The following is a 15,018-nucleotide window of genomic DNA, read 5'->3' on the forward strand; positions in this document are numbered from 1 at the left end:
AAGCAAGGTTTCTGTAGTGTAGTGGTCATCACGTTCGCCTAAAACGCGAAAGGTCCCTGGTTCGATACCAGGCAGAAACATGCTTCTTGATAGAATTACAAACACACCACTGCTGTTTAGTGGTTTGTTGCCAGTGTAAAGGCTATCAGGGAGCTCTTCCCTTTAGATCCTCAAAGTGAGCTGTCAGTCTCATGTGATCGATACAGGAATGTTTTAAATCGCCATGTACCTTGATAGCAGTACTAATGCAGCCGGTTCAATCAAAATGAAACTCAGTGGAAACTTACCTGGTGCTTTGTCATGTTGTCTCCCAACGTAGAAAACTCATGCTACTCGGTTGATTTGTAGACGTTTGTGTTATAAAGGGATCGAATGATGTCAACATTTGGTGTTTGGATGTGAATGTTTTGTCTTAAAGCAGAGTAGACCTACTGCTTAGCAAGTGTTGATCGGTTCAATCAAAATGAAACTCAGTGGAAATGTACCTAGTGCTTTGTCATGTTGTCTCCCAACGTAGAAAACTCATGCTACTCGGTTGATTTGTAGACGTTTGTGTTATAAAGGTATCGAATGAAGTCAACATTTGGTGTTTGGATGTGAATGTTTTGTCTTAAAGCAGAGTAGACCTACCGCTTAGCCATTGTTGACATGATGACTTCCATGCTCTGATTGTATGAGGAAACGCCCACGAGAGATGTGCCCATTCAGACAAGCAAGGTTTCTGTAGTGTAGTGGTCATCACGTTCGCCTAACACGCGAAAGGTCCCTGGTTCGATACCACGCAGAAACATGCTTCTTGATAGAATTACAAACACACCACTGCTGTTTAGTGGTTTGTTGCCAGTGTAAAGGCTATCAGGGAGCTCTTCCCTTTAGATCCTCAAAGTGAGCTGTCAGTCTCATGTGATCGATACAGGAATGTTTTAAATCGCCATGTACCTTGATAGCAGTACTAATGCAGCCGGTTCAATCAAAATGAAACTCAGTGGAAACTTACCTGGTGCTTTGTCATGTTGTCTCCCAACATAGAAAACTCATGCTACTTGGTTGATTTGTAGACGTTTGTGTTATAAAGGGATCGAATGATGTCAACATTTGGTGTTTGGATGTGAATGTTTTGTCTTAAAGCAGAGTAGACCTACTGCTTAGCAAGTGTTGATCGGTTCAATCAAAATGAAACTCAGTGGAAATGTACCTAGTGCTTTGTCATGTTGTCTCCCAACGTAGAAAACTCATGCTACTCGGTTGATTTGTAGACGTTTGTGTTATAAAGGTATCGAATGAAGTCAACATTTGGTGTTTAGATGTGAATGTTTTGTCTTAAAGCAGAGTAGACCTACCGCTTAGCCATTGTTGACATGATGACTTCCATGCTCTGATTGTATGAGGAAACGCCCACGAGAGATGTGCCCATTCTGACAAGCAAGGTTTCTGTAGTGTAGTGGTCATCACGTTCGCCTAACACGCGAAAGGTCCCTGGTTCGATACCATGCAGAAACATGCTTCTTGATAGAATTACAAACACACCACTGCTGTTTAGTGGTTTGTTGCCAGTGTAAAGGCTATCAGGGAGCTCTTCCCTTTAGATCCTCAAAGTGAGCTGTCAGTCTCATGTGATCAATACAGGAATGTTTTAAATCGCCATGTACCTTGATAGCAGTACTAATGCAGCCGGTTCAATCAAAATGAAACTCAGTGGAAACTTACCTGGTGCTTTGTCATGTTGTCTCCCAACGTAGAAAACTCATGCTACTCGGTTGATTTGTAGACGTTTGTGTTATAAAGGGATCGAATGATGTCAACATTTGGTGTTTGGATGTGAATGTTTTGTCTTAAAGCAGAGTAGACCTACTGCTTAGCAAGTGTTGATCGGTTCAATCAAAATGAAACTCAGTGGAAATGTACCTAGTGCTTTGTCATGTTGTCTCCCAACGTGGAAAACTCATGCTACTTGGTTGATTTGTAGATGTTTGTGTTATAAAGGGATCGAATGATGTCAACATTTGGTGTTTGGATGTGAATGTTTTGTCTTAAAGCAGAGTAGACCTACTGCTTAGCAAGTGTTGATCGGTTCAATCAAAATGAAACTCAGTGGAAATGTACCTAGTGCTTTGTCATGTTGTCTCCCAACGTAGAAAACTCATGCTACTCGGTTGATTTGTAGACGTTTGTGTTATAAAGGTATCGAATGAAGTCAACATTTGGTGTTTGGATGTGAATGTTTTGTCTTAAAGCAGAGTAGACCTACCGCTTAGCCATTGTTGACATGATGACTTCCATGCTCTGATTGTATGAGGAAACGCCCACGAGAGATGTGCCCATTCAGACAAGCAAGGTTTCTGTAGTGTAGTGGTCATCACGTTCGCCTAACACGCGAAAGGTCCCTGGTTCGATACCACGCAGAAACATGCTTCTTGATAGAATTACAAACACACCACTGCTGTTTAGTGGTTTGTTGCCAGTGTAAAGGCTATCAGGGAGCTCTTCCCTTTAGATCCTCAAAGTGAGCTGTCAGTCTCATGTGATCGATACAGGAATGTTTTAAATCGCCATGTACCTTGATAGCAGTACTAATGCAGCCGGTTCAATCAAAATGAAACTCAGTGGAAACTTACCTGGTGCTTTGTCATGTTGTCTCCCAACGTAGAAAACTCATGCTACTTGGTTGATTTGTAGACGTTTGTGTTATAAAGGGATCGAATGATGTCAACATTTGGTGTTTGGATGTGAATGTTTTGTCTTAAAGCAGAGTAGACCTACTGCTTAGCAAGTGTTGATCGGTTCAATCAAAATGAAACTCTGTGGAAATGTACCTAGTGCTTTGTCATGTTGTCTCCCAACGTAGAAAACTCATGCTACTCGGTTGATTTGTAGACGTTTGTGTTATAAAGGTATCGAATGAAGTCAACATTTGGTGTTTGGATGTGAATGTTTTGTCTTAAAGCAGAGTAGACCTACCGCTTAGCCATTGTTGACATGATGACTTCCATGCTCTGATTGTTTGAGGAAACGCCCACGAGAGATGTGCCCATTCAGACAAGCAAGGTTTCTGTAGTGTAGTGGTCATCACGTTCGCCTAACACGCGCAAGGTCCTTGGTTCAATACCAGGCAGAAACATGCTTCTTAATAGAATTACAAACACACCACTGCTGTTTAGTGGTTTGTTGCCAGTGTAAAGGCTATCGGGGAGCTCTTCCCTTTAGATCCTCAAAGTGAGCTCTCAGTCTCATGTGATCGATACAGGAATCTTCTAAATCGCCATGTACCTTGATAGAAGTACTAATGCAATCAGTTCAAACAAAATGAAACTCAGTGGAAACGTACCTAGTGCTTTGTCATGTTGTCTCCCAACGTAGAAAACTCATGCTACTCGGTTGATTTGTAGACGTTTGTGTTATAAAGGGATCAAATGATGTCAACATTTGGTGTTTGGATGTGAATGTTTTGTCTTAAAGCAGTGTAGACCTACTGCTTAGCAAGTGTTGATCGGTTCAATCAAAATGAAACTCAGTGGAAATGTACCTAGTGCTTTGTCATGTTGTCTCCCAACGTAGAAAACTCATGCTACTCGGTTGATTTGTAGACGTTTGTGTTATAAAGGTATCGAATGAAGTCAACATTTGGTGTTTAGATGTGAATGTTTTGTCTTAAAGCAGAGTAGACCTACCGCTTAGCCATTGTTGACATGATGACTTCCATGCTCTGATTGTATGAGGAAACGCCCACGAGAGATGTGCCCATTCAGACAAGCAAGGTTTCTGTAGTGTAGTGGTCATCACGTTCACCTAACACGCGAAAGGTCCCTGGTTCGATACCAGGCAGAAACATGCTTCTTGATAGAATTACAAACACACCACTGCTGTTTAGTGGTTTGTTGCCAGTGTAAAGGCTATCAGGGAGCTCTTCCCTTTAGATCCTCAAAGTGAGCTGTCAGTCTCATGTGATCGATACAGGAATGTTTTAAATCGCCATGTACCTTGATAGCAGTACTAATGCAGCCGGTTCAATCAAAATGAAACTCAGTGGAAACTTACCTGGTGCTTTGTCATGTTGTCTCCCAACGTAGAAAACTCATGCTACTTGGTTGATTTGTAGACGTTTGTGTTATAAAGGGATCGAATGATGTCAACATTTGGTGTTTGGATGTGAATGTTTTGTCTTAAAGCAGAGTAGACCTACTGCTTAGCAAGTGTTGATCGGTTCAATCAAAATGAAACTCTGTGGAAATGTACCTAGTGCTTTGTCATGTTGTCTCCCAACGTAGAAAACTCATGCTACTCGGTTGATTTGTAGACGTTTGTGTTATAAAGGTATCGAATGAAGTCAACATTTGGTGTTTGGATGTGAATGTTTTGTCTTAAAGCAGAGTAGACCTACCGCTTAGCCATTGTTGACATGATGACTTCCATGCTCTGATTGTTTGAGGAAACGCCCACGAGAGATGTGCCCATTCAGACAAGCAAGGTTTCTGTAGTGTAGTGGTCATCACGTTCGCCTAACACGCGCAAGGTCCCTGGTTCAATACCAGGCAGAAACATGCTTCTTAATAGAATTACAAACACACCACTGCTGTTTAGTGGTTTGTTGCCAGTGTAAAGGCTATCGGGGAGCTCTTCCCTTTAGATCCTCAAAGTGAGCTCTCAGTCTCATGTGATCGATACAGGAATCTTCTAAATCGCCATGTACCTTGATAGAAGTACTAATGCAATCAGTTCAAACAAAATGAAACTCAGTGGAAACGTACCTAGTGCTTTGTCATGTTGTCTCCCAACGTAGAAAACTCATGCTACTCGGTTGATTTGTAGACGTTTGTGTTATAAAGGGATCAAATGATGTCAACATTTGGTGTTTGGATGTGAATGTTTTGTCTTAAAGCAGTGTAGACCTACTGCTTAGCAAGTGTTGATCGGTTCAATCAAAATGAAACTCAGTGGAAATGTACCTAGTGCTTTGTCATGTTGTCTCCCAACGTAGAAAACTCATGCTACTCGGTTGATTTGTAGACGTTTGTGTTATAAAGGTATCGAATGAAGTCAACATTTGGTGTTTAGATGTGAATGTTTTGTCTTAAAGCAGAGTAGACCTACCGCTTAGCCATTGTTGACATGATGACTTCCATGCTCTGATTGTATGAGGAAATGCCCACGAGAGATGTGCCCATTCAGACAAGCAAGGTTTCTGTAGTGTAGTGGTCATCACGTTCGCCTAACACGCGAAAAGTCCCTTGTTCGATACCAGGCAGAAACATGCTTCTTGATAGAATTACAAACACACCACTGCTGTTTAGTGGTTTGTTGCCAGTGTAAAGGCTATCAGGGAGCTCTTCCCTTTAGATCCTCAAAGTGAGCTGTCAGTCTCATGTGATCGATACAGGAATGTTTTAAATCGCCATGTACCTTGATAGCAGTACTAATGCAGCCGGTTCAATCAAAATGAAACTCAGTGGAAACTTACCTGGTGCTTTGTCATGTTGTCTCCCAACGTAGAAAACTCATGCTACTTGGTTGATTTGTAGACGTTTGTGTTATAAAGGGATCGAATGATGTCAACATTTGGTGTTTGGATGTGAATGTTTTGTCTTAAAGCAGAGTAGACCTACTGCTTAGCAAGTGTTGATCGGTTCAATCAAAATGAAACTCAGTGGAAATGTACCTAGTGCTTTGTCATGTTGTCTCCCAACGTGGAAAACTCATGCTACTTGGTTGATTTGTAGATGTTTGTGTTATAAAGGGATCGAATGATGTCAACATTTGGTGTTTGGATGTGAATGTTTTGTCTTAAAGCAGAGTAGACCTACTGCTTAGCAAGTGTTGATCGGTTCAATCAAAATGAAACTCAGTGGAAATGTACCTAGTGCTTTGTCATGTTGTCTCCCAACGTAGAAAACTCATGCTACTCGGTTGATTTGTAGACGTTTGTGTTATAAAGGTATCGAATGAAGTCAACATTTGGTGTTTGGATGTGAATGTTTTGTCTTAAAGCAGAGTAGACCTACCGCTTAGCCATTGTTGACATGATGACTTCCATGCTCTGATTGTATGAGGAAACGCCCACGAGAGATGTGCCCATTCAGACAAGCAAGGTTTCTGTAGTGTAGTGGTCATCACGTTCGCCTAACACGCGAAAGGTCCCTGGTTCGATACCACGCAGAAACATGCTTCTTGATAGAATTACAAACACACCACTGCTGTTTAGTGGTTTGTTGCCAGTGTAAAGGCTATCAGGGAGCTCTTCCCTTTAGATCCTCAAAGTGAGCTGTCAGTCTCATGTGATCGATACAGGAATGTTTTAAATCGCCATGTACCTTGATAGCAGTACTAATGCAGCCGGTTCAATCAAAATGAAACTCAGTGGAAACTTACCTGGTGCTTTGTCATGTTGTCTCCCAACGTAGAAAACTCATGCTACTTGGTTGATTTGTAGACGTTTGTGTTATAAAGGGATCGAATGATGTCAACATTTGGTGTTTGGATGTGAATGTTTTGTCTTAAAGCAGAGTAGACCTACTGCTTAGCAAGTGTTGATCGGTTCAATCAAAATGAAACTCAGTGGAAATGTACCTAGTGCTTTGTCATGTTGTCTCCCAACGTAGAAAACTCATGCTACTCGGTTGATTTGTAGACGTTTGTGTTATAAAGGTATCGAATGAAGTCAACATTTGGTGTTTGGATGTGAATGTTTTGTCTTAAAGCAGAGTAGACCTACCGCTTAGCCATTGTTGACATGATGACTTCCATGCTCTGATTGTTTGAGGAAACGCCCACGAGAGATGTGCCCATTCAGACAAGCAAGGTTTCTGTAGTGTAGTGGTCATCACGTTCGCCTAACACGCGCAAGGTCCCTGGTTCAATACCAGGCAGAAACATGCTTCTTAATAGAATTACAAACACACCACTGCTGTTTAGTGGTTTGTTGCCAGTGTAAAGGCTATCGGGGAGCTCTTCCCTTTAGATCCTCAAAGTGAGCTCTCAGTCTCATGTGATCGATACAGGAATCTTCTAAATCGCCATGTACCTTGATAGAAGTACTAATGCAATCAGTTCAAACAAAATGAAACTCAGTGGAAACGTACCTAGTGCTTTGTCATGTTGTCTCCCAACGTAGAAAACTCATGCTACTCGGTTGATTTGTAGATGTTTGTGTTATAAAGGGATCAAATGATGTCAACATTTGGTGTTTGGATGTGAATGTTTTGTCTTAAAGCAGTGTAGACCTACTGCTTAGCAAGTGTTGATCGGTTCAATCAAAATGAAACTCAGTGGAAATGTACCTAGTGCTTTGTCATGTTGTCTCCCAACGTAGAAAACTCATGCTACTCGGTTGATTTGTAGACGTTTGTGTTATAAAGGTATCGAATGAAGTCAACATTTGGTGTTTAGATGTGAATGTTTTGTCTTAAAGCAGAGTAGACCTACCGCTTAGCCATTGTTGACATGATGACTTCCATGCTCTGATTGTATGAGGAAACGCCCACGAGAGATGTGCCCATTCAGACAAGCAAGGTTTCTGTAGTGTAGTGGTCATCACGTTCACCTAACACGCGAAAGGTCCCTGGTTCGATACCAGGCAGAAACATGCTTCTTGATAGAATTACAAACACACCACTGCTGTTTAGTGGTTTGTTGCCAGTGTAAAGGCTATCAGGGAGCTCTTCCCTTTAGATCCTCAAAGTGAGCTGTCAGTCTCATGTGATCGATACAGGAATGTTTTAAATCGCCATGTACCTTGATAGCAGTACTAATGCAGCCGGTTCAATCAAAATGAAACTCAGTGGAAACTTACCTGGTGCTTTGTCATGTTGTCTCCCAACGTAGAAAACTCATGCTACTTGGTTGATTTGTAGACGTTTGTGTTATAAAGGGATCGAATGATGTCAACATTTGGTGTTTGGATGTGAATGTTTTGTCTTAAAGCAGAGTAGACCTACTGCTTAGCAAGTGTTGATCGGTTCAATCAAAATGAAACTCAGTGGAAATGTACCTAGTGCTTTGTCATGTTGTCTCCCAACGTAGAAAACTCATGCTACTCGGTTGATTTGTAGACGTTTGTGTTATAAAGGTATCGAATGAAGTCAACATTTGGTGTTTGGATGTGAATGTTTTGTCTTAAAGCAGAGTAGACCTACCGCTTAACCATTGTTGACATGATGACTTCCATGCTCTGATTGTTTGAGGAAACGCCCACGAGAGATGTGCCCATTCAGACAAGCAAGGTTTCTGTAGTGTAGTGGTCATCACGTTCGCCTAACACGCGCAAGGTCCCTGGTTCAATACCAGGCAGAAACATGCTTCTTAATAGAATTACAAACACACCACTGCTGTTTAGTGGTTTGTTGCCAGTGTAAAGGCTATCGGGGAGCTCTTCCCTTTAGATCCTCAAAGTGAGCTCTCAGTCTCATGTGATCGATACAGGAATCTTCTAAATCGCCATGTACCTTGATAGAAGTACTAATGCAATCAGTTCAAACAAAATGAAACTCAGTGGAAACGTACCTAGTGCTTTGTCATGTTGTCTCCCAACGTAGAAAACTCATGCTACTCGGTTGATTTGTAGACGTTTGTGTTATAAAGGGATCAAATGATGTCAACATTTGGTGTTTGGATGTGAATGTTTTGTCTTAAAGCAGTGTAGACCTACTGCTTAGCAAGTGTTGATCGGTTCAATCAAAATGAAACTCAGTGGAAATGTACCTAGTGCTTTGTCATGTTGTCTCCCAACGTAGAAAACTCATGCTACTCGGTTGATTTGTAGACGTTTGTGTTATAAAGGTATCGAATGAAGTCAACATTTGGTGTTTAGATGTGAATGTTTTGTCTTAAAGCAGAGTAGACCTACCGCTTAGCCATTGTTGACATGATGACTTCCATGCTCTGATTGTATGAGGAAACGCCCACGAGAGATGTGCCCATTCAGACAAGCAAGGTTTCTGTAGTGTAGTGGTCATCACGTTCACCTAACACGCGAAAGGTCCCTGGTTCGATACCAGGCAGAAACATGCTTCTTGATAGAATTACAAACACACCACTGCTGTTTAGTGGTTTGTTGCCAGTGTAAAGGCTATCAGGGAGCTCTTCCCTTTAGATCCTCAAAGTGAGCTGTCAGTCTCATGTGATCGATACAGGAATGTTTTAAATCGCCATGTACCTTGATAGCAGTACTAATGCAGCCGGTTCAATCAAAATGAAACTCAGTGGAAACTTACCTGGTGCTTTGTCATGTTGTCTCCCAACGTAGAAAACTCATGCTACTTGGTTGATTTGTAGACGTTTGTGTTATAAAGGGATCGAATGATGTCAACATTTGGTGTTTGGATGTGAATGTTTTGTCTTAAAGCAGAGTAGACCTACTGCTTAGCAAGTGTTGATCGGTTCAATCAAAATGAAACTCAGTGGAAATGTACCTAGTGCTTTGTCATGTTGTCTCCCAACGTAGAAAACTCATGCTACTCGGTTGATTTGTAGACGTTTGTGTTATAAAGGTATCGAATGAAGTCAACATTTGGTGTTTGGATGTGAATGTTTTGTCTTAAAGCAGAGTAGACCTACCGCTTAACCATTGTTGACATGATGACTTCCATGCTCTGATTGTTTGAGGAAACGCCCACGAGAGATGTGCCCATTCAGACAAGCAAGGTTTCTGTAGTGTAGTGGTCATCACGTTCGCCTAACACGCGCAAGGTCCCTGGTTCAATACCAGGCAGAAACATGCTTCTTAATAGAATTACAAACACACCACTGCTGTTTAGTGGTTTGTTGCCAGTGTAAAGGCTATCGGGGAGCTCTTCCCTTTAGATCCTCAAAGTGAGCTCTCAGTCTCATGTGATCGATACAGGAATCTTCTAAATCGCCATGTACCTTGATAGAAGTACTAATGCAATCAGTTCAAACAAAATGAAACTCAGTGGAAACGTACCTAGTGCTTTGTCATGTTGTCTCCCAACGTAGAAAACTCATGCTACTCGGTTGATTTGTAGACGTTTGTGTTATAAAGGGATCGAATGATGTCAACATTTGGTGTTTCGATGTGAATGTTTTGTTTTAAAGCAGAGTAGACCTACTGCTTAGCCAGTGTTGATCGGATCAATCAAAATGAAACTCAGTGGAAACGTACCTAGTGCTTTGTCATGTTGTCTCCCAACGTAGAAAACTCATGCTACTTGGTTGATTTGTAGACGTTTGTGTTATAAACGTATCGAATGAAGTCAACATTTGGTGTTTGGATGTGAATGTTTTGTCTTAAAGCAGAGTAGACCTACCGCTTAGCCATTGTTGACATGATGACTTCCATGCTCTGATTGTATGAGGAAATGCCCACGAGAGATGTGCCCATTCAGACAAGCAAGGTTTCTGTAGTGTAGTGGTCATCACGTTCACCTAACACGCGAAAGGTCCCTGGTTCGATACCAGGCAGAAACATGCTTCTTGATAGAATTACAAACACACCACTGCTGTTTAGTGGTTTGTTGCCAGTGTAAAGGCTATCAGGGAGCTCTTCCCTTTAGATCCTCAAAGTGAGCTGTCAGTCTCATGTGATCGATACAGGAATGTTTTAAATCGCCATGTACCTTGATAGCAGTACTAATGCAGCCGGTTCAATCAAAATGAAACTCAGTGGAAACTTACCTGGTGCTTTGTCATGTTGTCTCCCAACGTAGAAAACTCATGCTACTTGGTTGATTTGTAGACGTTTGTGTTATAAAGGGATCGAATGATGTCAACATTTGGTGTTTGGATGTGAATGTTTTGTCTTAAAGCAGAGTAGACCTACTGCTTAGCAAGTGTTGATCGGTTCAATCAAAATGAAACTCAGTGGAAATGTACCTAGTGCTTTGTCATGTTGTCTCCCAACGTAGAAAACTCATGCTACTCGGTTGATTTGTAGATGTTTGTGTTATAAAGGGATCAAATGATGTCAACATTTGGTGTTTGGATGTGAATGTTTTGTCTTAAAGCAGTGTAGACCTACTGCTTAGCAAGTGTTGATCGGTTCAATCAAAATGAAACTCAGTGGAAATGTACCTAGTGCTTTGTCATGTTGTCTCCCAACGTAGAAAACTCATGCTACTCGGTTGATTTGTAGACGTTTGTGTTATAAAGGTATCGAATGAAGTCAACATTTGGTGTTTAGATGTGAATGTTTTGTCTTAAAGCAGAGTAGACCTACCGCTTAGCCATTGTTGACATGATGACTTCCATGCTCTGATTGTATGAGGAAACGCCCACGAGAGATGTGCCCATTCAGACAAGCAAGGTTTCTGTAGTGTAGTGGTCATCACGTTCACCTAACACGCGAAAGGTCCCTGGTTCGATACCAGGCAGAAACATGCTTCTTGATAGAATTACAAACACACCACTGCTGTTTAGTGGTTTGTTGCCAGTGTAAAGGCTATCAGGGAGCTCTTCCCTTTAGATCCTCAAAGTGAGCTGTCAGTCTCATGTGATCGATACAGGAATGTTTTAAATCGCCATGTACCTTGATAGCAGTACTAATGCAGCCGGTTCAATCAAAATGAAACTCAGTGGAAACTTACCTGGTGCTTTGTCATGTTGTCTCCCAACGTAGAAAACTCATGCTACTTGGTTGATTTGTAGACGTTTGTGTTATAAAGGGATCGAATGATGTCAACATTTGGTGTTTGGATGTGAATGTTTTGTCTTAAAGCAGAGTAGACCTACTGCTTAGCAAGTGTTGATCGGTTCAATCAAAATGAAACTCAGTGGAAATGTACCTAGTGCTTTGTCATGTTGTCTCCCAACGTAGAAAACTCATGCTACTCGGTTGATTTGTAGACGTTTGTGTTATAAAGGTATCGAATGAAGTCAACATTTGGTGTTTGGATGTGAATGTTTTGTCTTAAAGCAGAGTAGACCTACCGCTTAACCATTGTTGACATGATGACTTCCATGCTCTGATTGTTTGAGGAAACGCCCACGAGAGATGTGCCCATTCAGACAAGCAAGGTTTCTGTAGTGTAGTGGTCATCACGTTCGCCTAACACGCGCAAGGTCCCTGGTTCAATACCAGGCAGAAACATGCTTCTTAATAGAATTACAAACACACCACTGCTGTTTAGTGGTTTGTTGCCAGTGTAAAGGCTATCGGGGAGCTCTTCCCTTTAGATCCTCAAAGTGAGCTCTCAGTCTCATGTGATCGATACAGGAATCTTCTAAATCGCCATGTACCTTGATAGAAGTACTAATGCAATCAGTTCAAACAAAATGAAACTCAGTGGAAACGTACCTAGTGCTTTGTCATGTTGTCTCCCAACGTAGAAAACTCATGCTACTCGGTTGATTTGTAGACGTTTGTGTTATAAAGGGATCAAATGATGTCAACATTTGGTGTTTGGATGTGAATGTTTTGTCTTAAAGCAGTGTAGACCTACTGCTTAGCAAGTGTTGATCGGTTCAATCAAAATGAAACTCAGTGGAAATGTACCTAGTGCTTTGTCATGTTGTCTCCCAACGTAGAAAACTCATGCTACTCGGTTGATTTGTAGACGTTTGTGTTATAAAGGTATCGAATGAAGTCAACATTTGGTGTTTAGATGTGAATGTTTTGTCTTAAAGCAGAGTAGACCTACCGCTTAGCCATTGTTGACATGATGACTTCCATGCTCTGATTGTATGAGGAAACGCCCACGAGAGATGTGCCCATTCAGACAAGCAAGGTTTCTGTAGTGTAGTGGTCATCACGTTCACCTAACACGCGAAAGGTCCCTGGTTCGATACCAGGCAGAAACATGCTTCTTGATAGAATTACAAACACACCACTGCTGTTTAGTGGTTTGTTGCCAGTGTAAAGGCTATCAGGGAGCTCTTCCCTTTAGATCCTCAAAGTGAGCTGTCAGTCTCATGTGATCGATACAGGAATGTTTTAAATCGCCATGTACCTTGATAGCAGTACTAATGCAGCCGGTTCAATCAAAATGAAACTCAGTGGAAACTTACCTGGTGCTTTGTCATGTTGTCTCCCAACGTAGAAAACTCATGCTACTTGGTTGATTTGTAGACGTTTGTGTTATAAAGGGATCGAATGATGTCAACATTTGGTGTTTGGATGTGAATGTTTTGTCTTAAAGCAGAGTAGACCTACTGCTTAGCAAGTGTTGATCGGTTCAATCAAAATGAAACTCAGTGGAAATGTACCTAGTGCTTTGTCATGTTGTCTCCCAACGTAGAAAACTCATGCTACTCGGTTGATTTGTAGACGTTTGTGTTATAAAGGTATCGAATGAAGTCAACATTTGGTGTTTGGATGTGAATGTTTTGTCTTAAAGCAGAGTAGACCTACCGCTTAACCATTGTTGACATGATGACTTCCATGCTCTGATTGTTTGAGGAAACGCCCACGAGAGATGTGCCCATTCAGACAAGCAAGGTTTCTGTAGTGTAGTGGTCATCACGTTCGCCTAACACGCGCAAGGTCCCTGGTTCAATACCAGGCAGAAACATGCTTCTTAATAGAATTACAAACACACCACTGCTGTTTAGTGGTTTGTTGCCAGTGTAAAGGCTATCGGGGAGCTCTTCCCTTTAGATCCTCAAAGTGAGCTCTCAGTCTCATGTGATCGATACAGGAATCTTCTAAATCGCCATGTACCTTGATAGAAGTACTAATGCAATCAGTTCAAACAAAATGAAACTCAGTGGAAACGTACCTAGTGCTTTGTCATGTTGTCTCCCAACGTAGAAAACTCATGCTACTCGGTTGATTTGTAGACGTTTGTGTTATAAAGGGATCGAATGATGTCAACATTTGGTGTTTCGATGTGAATGTTTTGTTTTAAAGCAGAGTAGACCTACTGCTTAGCCAGTGTTGATCGGATCAATCAAAATGAAACTCAGTGGAAACGTACCTAGTGCTTTGTCATGTTGTCTCCCAACGTAGAAAACTCATGCTACTTGGTTGATTTGTAGACGTTTGTGTTATAAACGTATCGAATGAAGTCAACATTTGGTGTTTGGATGTGAATGTTTTGTCTTAAAGCAGAGTAGACCTACCGCTTAGCCATTGTTGACATGATGACTTCCATGCTCTGATTGTATGAGGAAATGCCCACGAGAGATGTGCCCATTCAGACAAGCAAGGTTTCTGTAGTGTAGTGGTCATCACGTTCACCTAACACGCGAAAGGTCCCTGGTTCGATACCAGGCAGAAACATGCTTCTTGATAGAATTACAAACACACCACTGCTGTTTAGTGGTTTGTTGCCAGTGTAAAGGCTATCAGGGAGCTCTTCCCTTTAGATCCTCAAAGTGAGCTGTCAGTCTCATGTGATCGATACAGGAATGTTTTAAATCGCCATGTACCTTGATAGCAGTACTAATGCAGCCGGTTCAATCAAAATGAAACTCAGTGGAAACTTACCTGGTGCTTTGTCATGTTGTCTCCCAACGTAGAAAACTCATGCTACTTGGTTGATTTGTAGACGTTTGTGTTATAAAGGGATCGAATGATGTCAACATTTGGTGTTTGGATGTGAATGTTTTGTCTTAAAGCAGAGTAGACCTACTGCTTAGCAAGTGTTGATCGGTTCAATCAAAATGAAACTCAGTGGAAATGTACCTAGTGCTTTGTCATGTTGTCTCCCAACGTAGAAAACTCATGCTACTCGGTTGATTTGTAGACGTTTGTGTTATAAAGGTATCGAATGAAGTCAACATTTGGTGTTTGGATGTGAATGTTTTGTCTTAAAGCAGAGTAGACCTACCGCTTAGCCATTGTTGACATGATGACTTCCATGCTCTGATTGTTTGAGGAAACGCCCACGAGAGATGTGCCCATTCAGACAAGCAAGGTTTCTGTAGTGTAGTGGTCATCACGTTCGCCTAACACGCGCAAGGTCCCTGGTTCAATACCAGGCAGAAACATGCTTCTTAATAGAATTACAAACACACCACTGCTGTTTAGTGGTTTGTTGCCAGTGTAAAGGCTATCGGGGAGCTCTTCCCTTTAGATCCTCAAAGTGAGCTCTCAGTCTCATGTGATCGATACAGGAATGTTCTAAATCGCCA

At 41.6% G+C, this 15,018-nt stretch overlaps 20 non-coding genes across 20 annotated transcripts; all 20 read left to right on the plus strand.

Moving 5' to 3' along the window:
* Positions 1 to 7: 7 nt before the first annotated feature.
* On the plus strand, positions 8 to 80 carry trnaf-aaa (transfer RNA phenylalanine (anticodon AAA)). The gene has a single exon. It is a non-coding gene; the product is annotated as a tRNA-Phe (tRNA).
* A 637-nt stretch (positions 81 to 717) lies between these two features.
* trnav-aac (transfer RNA valine (anticodon AAC)) lies at positions 718 to 790 on the plus strand. Its single transcript has one exon. It is a non-coding gene; the product is annotated as a tRNA-Val (tRNA).
* Positions 791 to 1,427: 637 nt separating this feature from the next.
* trnav-aac (transfer RNA valine (anticodon AAC)) lies at positions 1,428 to 1,500 on the plus strand. Its single transcript has one exon. It is a non-coding gene; the product is annotated as a tRNA-Val (tRNA).
* An 835-nt stretch (positions 1,501 to 2,335) lies between these two features.
* On the plus strand, positions 2,336 to 2,408 carry trnav-aac (transfer RNA valine (anticodon AAC)). The gene has a single exon. It is a non-coding gene; the product is annotated as a tRNA-Val (tRNA).
* A 637-nt stretch (positions 2,409 to 3,045) lies between these two features.
* trnav-aac (transfer RNA valine (anticodon AAC)) lies at positions 3,046 to 3,118 on the plus strand. The gene has a single exon. It is a non-coding gene; the product is annotated as a tRNA-Val (tRNA).
* A 637-nt stretch (positions 3,119 to 3,755) lies between these two features.
* trnav-aac (transfer RNA valine (anticodon AAC)) lies at positions 3,756 to 3,828 on the plus strand. Its single transcript has one exon. It is a non-coding gene; the product is annotated as a tRNA-Val (tRNA).
* A 637-nt stretch (positions 3,829 to 4,465) lies between these two features.
* Positions 4,466 to 4,538, plus strand: trnav-aac (transfer RNA valine (anticodon AAC)). The gene has a single exon. It is a non-coding gene; the product is annotated as a tRNA-Val (tRNA).
* Positions 4,539 to 6,083: 1,545 nt separating this feature from the next.
* Positions 6,084 to 6,156, plus strand: trnav-aac (transfer RNA valine (anticodon AAC)). Its single transcript has one exon. It is a non-coding gene; the product is annotated as a tRNA-Val (tRNA).
* Positions 6,157 to 6,793: 637 nt separating this feature from the next.
* Positions 6,794 to 6,866, plus strand: trnav-aac (transfer RNA valine (anticodon AAC)). The gene has a single exon. It is a non-coding gene; the product is annotated as a tRNA-Val (tRNA).
* Positions 6,867 to 7,503: 637 nt separating this feature from the next.
* trnav-aac (transfer RNA valine (anticodon AAC)) lies at positions 7,504 to 7,576 on the plus strand. The gene has a single exon. It is a non-coding gene; the product is annotated as a tRNA-Val (tRNA).
* Positions 7,577 to 8,213: 637 nt separating this feature from the next.
* trnav-aac (transfer RNA valine (anticodon AAC)) lies at positions 8,214 to 8,286 on the plus strand. The gene has a single exon. It is a non-coding gene; the product is annotated as a tRNA-Val (tRNA).
* A 637-nt stretch (positions 8,287 to 8,923) lies between these two features.
* On the plus strand, positions 8,924 to 8,996 carry trnav-aac (transfer RNA valine (anticodon AAC)). The gene has a single exon. It is a non-coding gene; the product is annotated as a tRNA-Val (tRNA).
* Positions 8,997 to 9,633: 637 nt separating this feature from the next.
* On the plus strand, positions 9,634 to 9,706 carry trnav-aac (transfer RNA valine (anticodon AAC)). The gene has a single exon. It is a non-coding gene; the product is annotated as a tRNA-Val (tRNA).
* A 637-nt stretch (positions 9,707 to 10,343) lies between these two features.
* Positions 10,344 to 10,416, plus strand: trnav-aac (transfer RNA valine (anticodon AAC)). Its single transcript has one exon. It is a non-coding gene; the product is annotated as a tRNA-Val (tRNA).
* An 835-nt stretch (positions 10,417 to 11,251) lies between these two features.
* trnav-aac (transfer RNA valine (anticodon AAC)) lies at positions 11,252 to 11,324 on the plus strand. Its single transcript has one exon. It is a non-coding gene; the product is annotated as a tRNA-Val (tRNA).
* Positions 11,325 to 11,961: 637 nt separating this feature from the next.
* trnav-aac (transfer RNA valine (anticodon AAC)) lies at positions 11,962 to 12,034 on the plus strand. The gene has a single exon. It is a non-coding gene; the product is annotated as a tRNA-Val (tRNA).
* Positions 12,035 to 12,671: 637 nt separating this feature from the next.
* On the plus strand, positions 12,672 to 12,744 carry trnav-aac (transfer RNA valine (anticodon AAC)). The gene has a single exon. It is a non-coding gene; the product is annotated as a tRNA-Val (tRNA).
* A 637-nt stretch (positions 12,745 to 13,381) lies between these two features.
* trnav-aac (transfer RNA valine (anticodon AAC)) lies at positions 13,382 to 13,454 on the plus strand. Its single transcript has one exon. It is a non-coding gene; the product is annotated as a tRNA-Val (tRNA).
* Positions 13,455 to 14,091: 637 nt separating this feature from the next.
* Positions 14,092 to 14,164, plus strand: trnav-aac (transfer RNA valine (anticodon AAC)). Its single transcript has one exon. It is a non-coding gene; the product is annotated as a tRNA-Val (tRNA).
* Positions 14,165 to 14,801: 637 nt separating this feature from the next.
* On the plus strand, positions 14,802 to 14,874 carry trnav-aac (transfer RNA valine (anticodon AAC)). Its single transcript has one exon. It is a non-coding gene; the product is annotated as a tRNA-Val (tRNA).
* The last annotated feature ends 144 nt before the right edge of the window (positions 14,875 to 15,018 follow it).

Source organism: Brachyhypopomus gauderio, unplaced genomic scaffold (genome assembly GCF_052324685.1).
Source record: "Brachyhypopomus gauderio isolate BG-103 unplaced genomic scaffold, BGAUD_0.2 sc51, whole genome shotgun sequence".
NCBI classification, from domain to species: domain Eukaryota; kingdom Metazoa; phylum Chordata; class Actinopteri; order Gymnotiformes; family Hypopomidae; genus Brachyhypopomus; species Brachyhypopomus gauderio.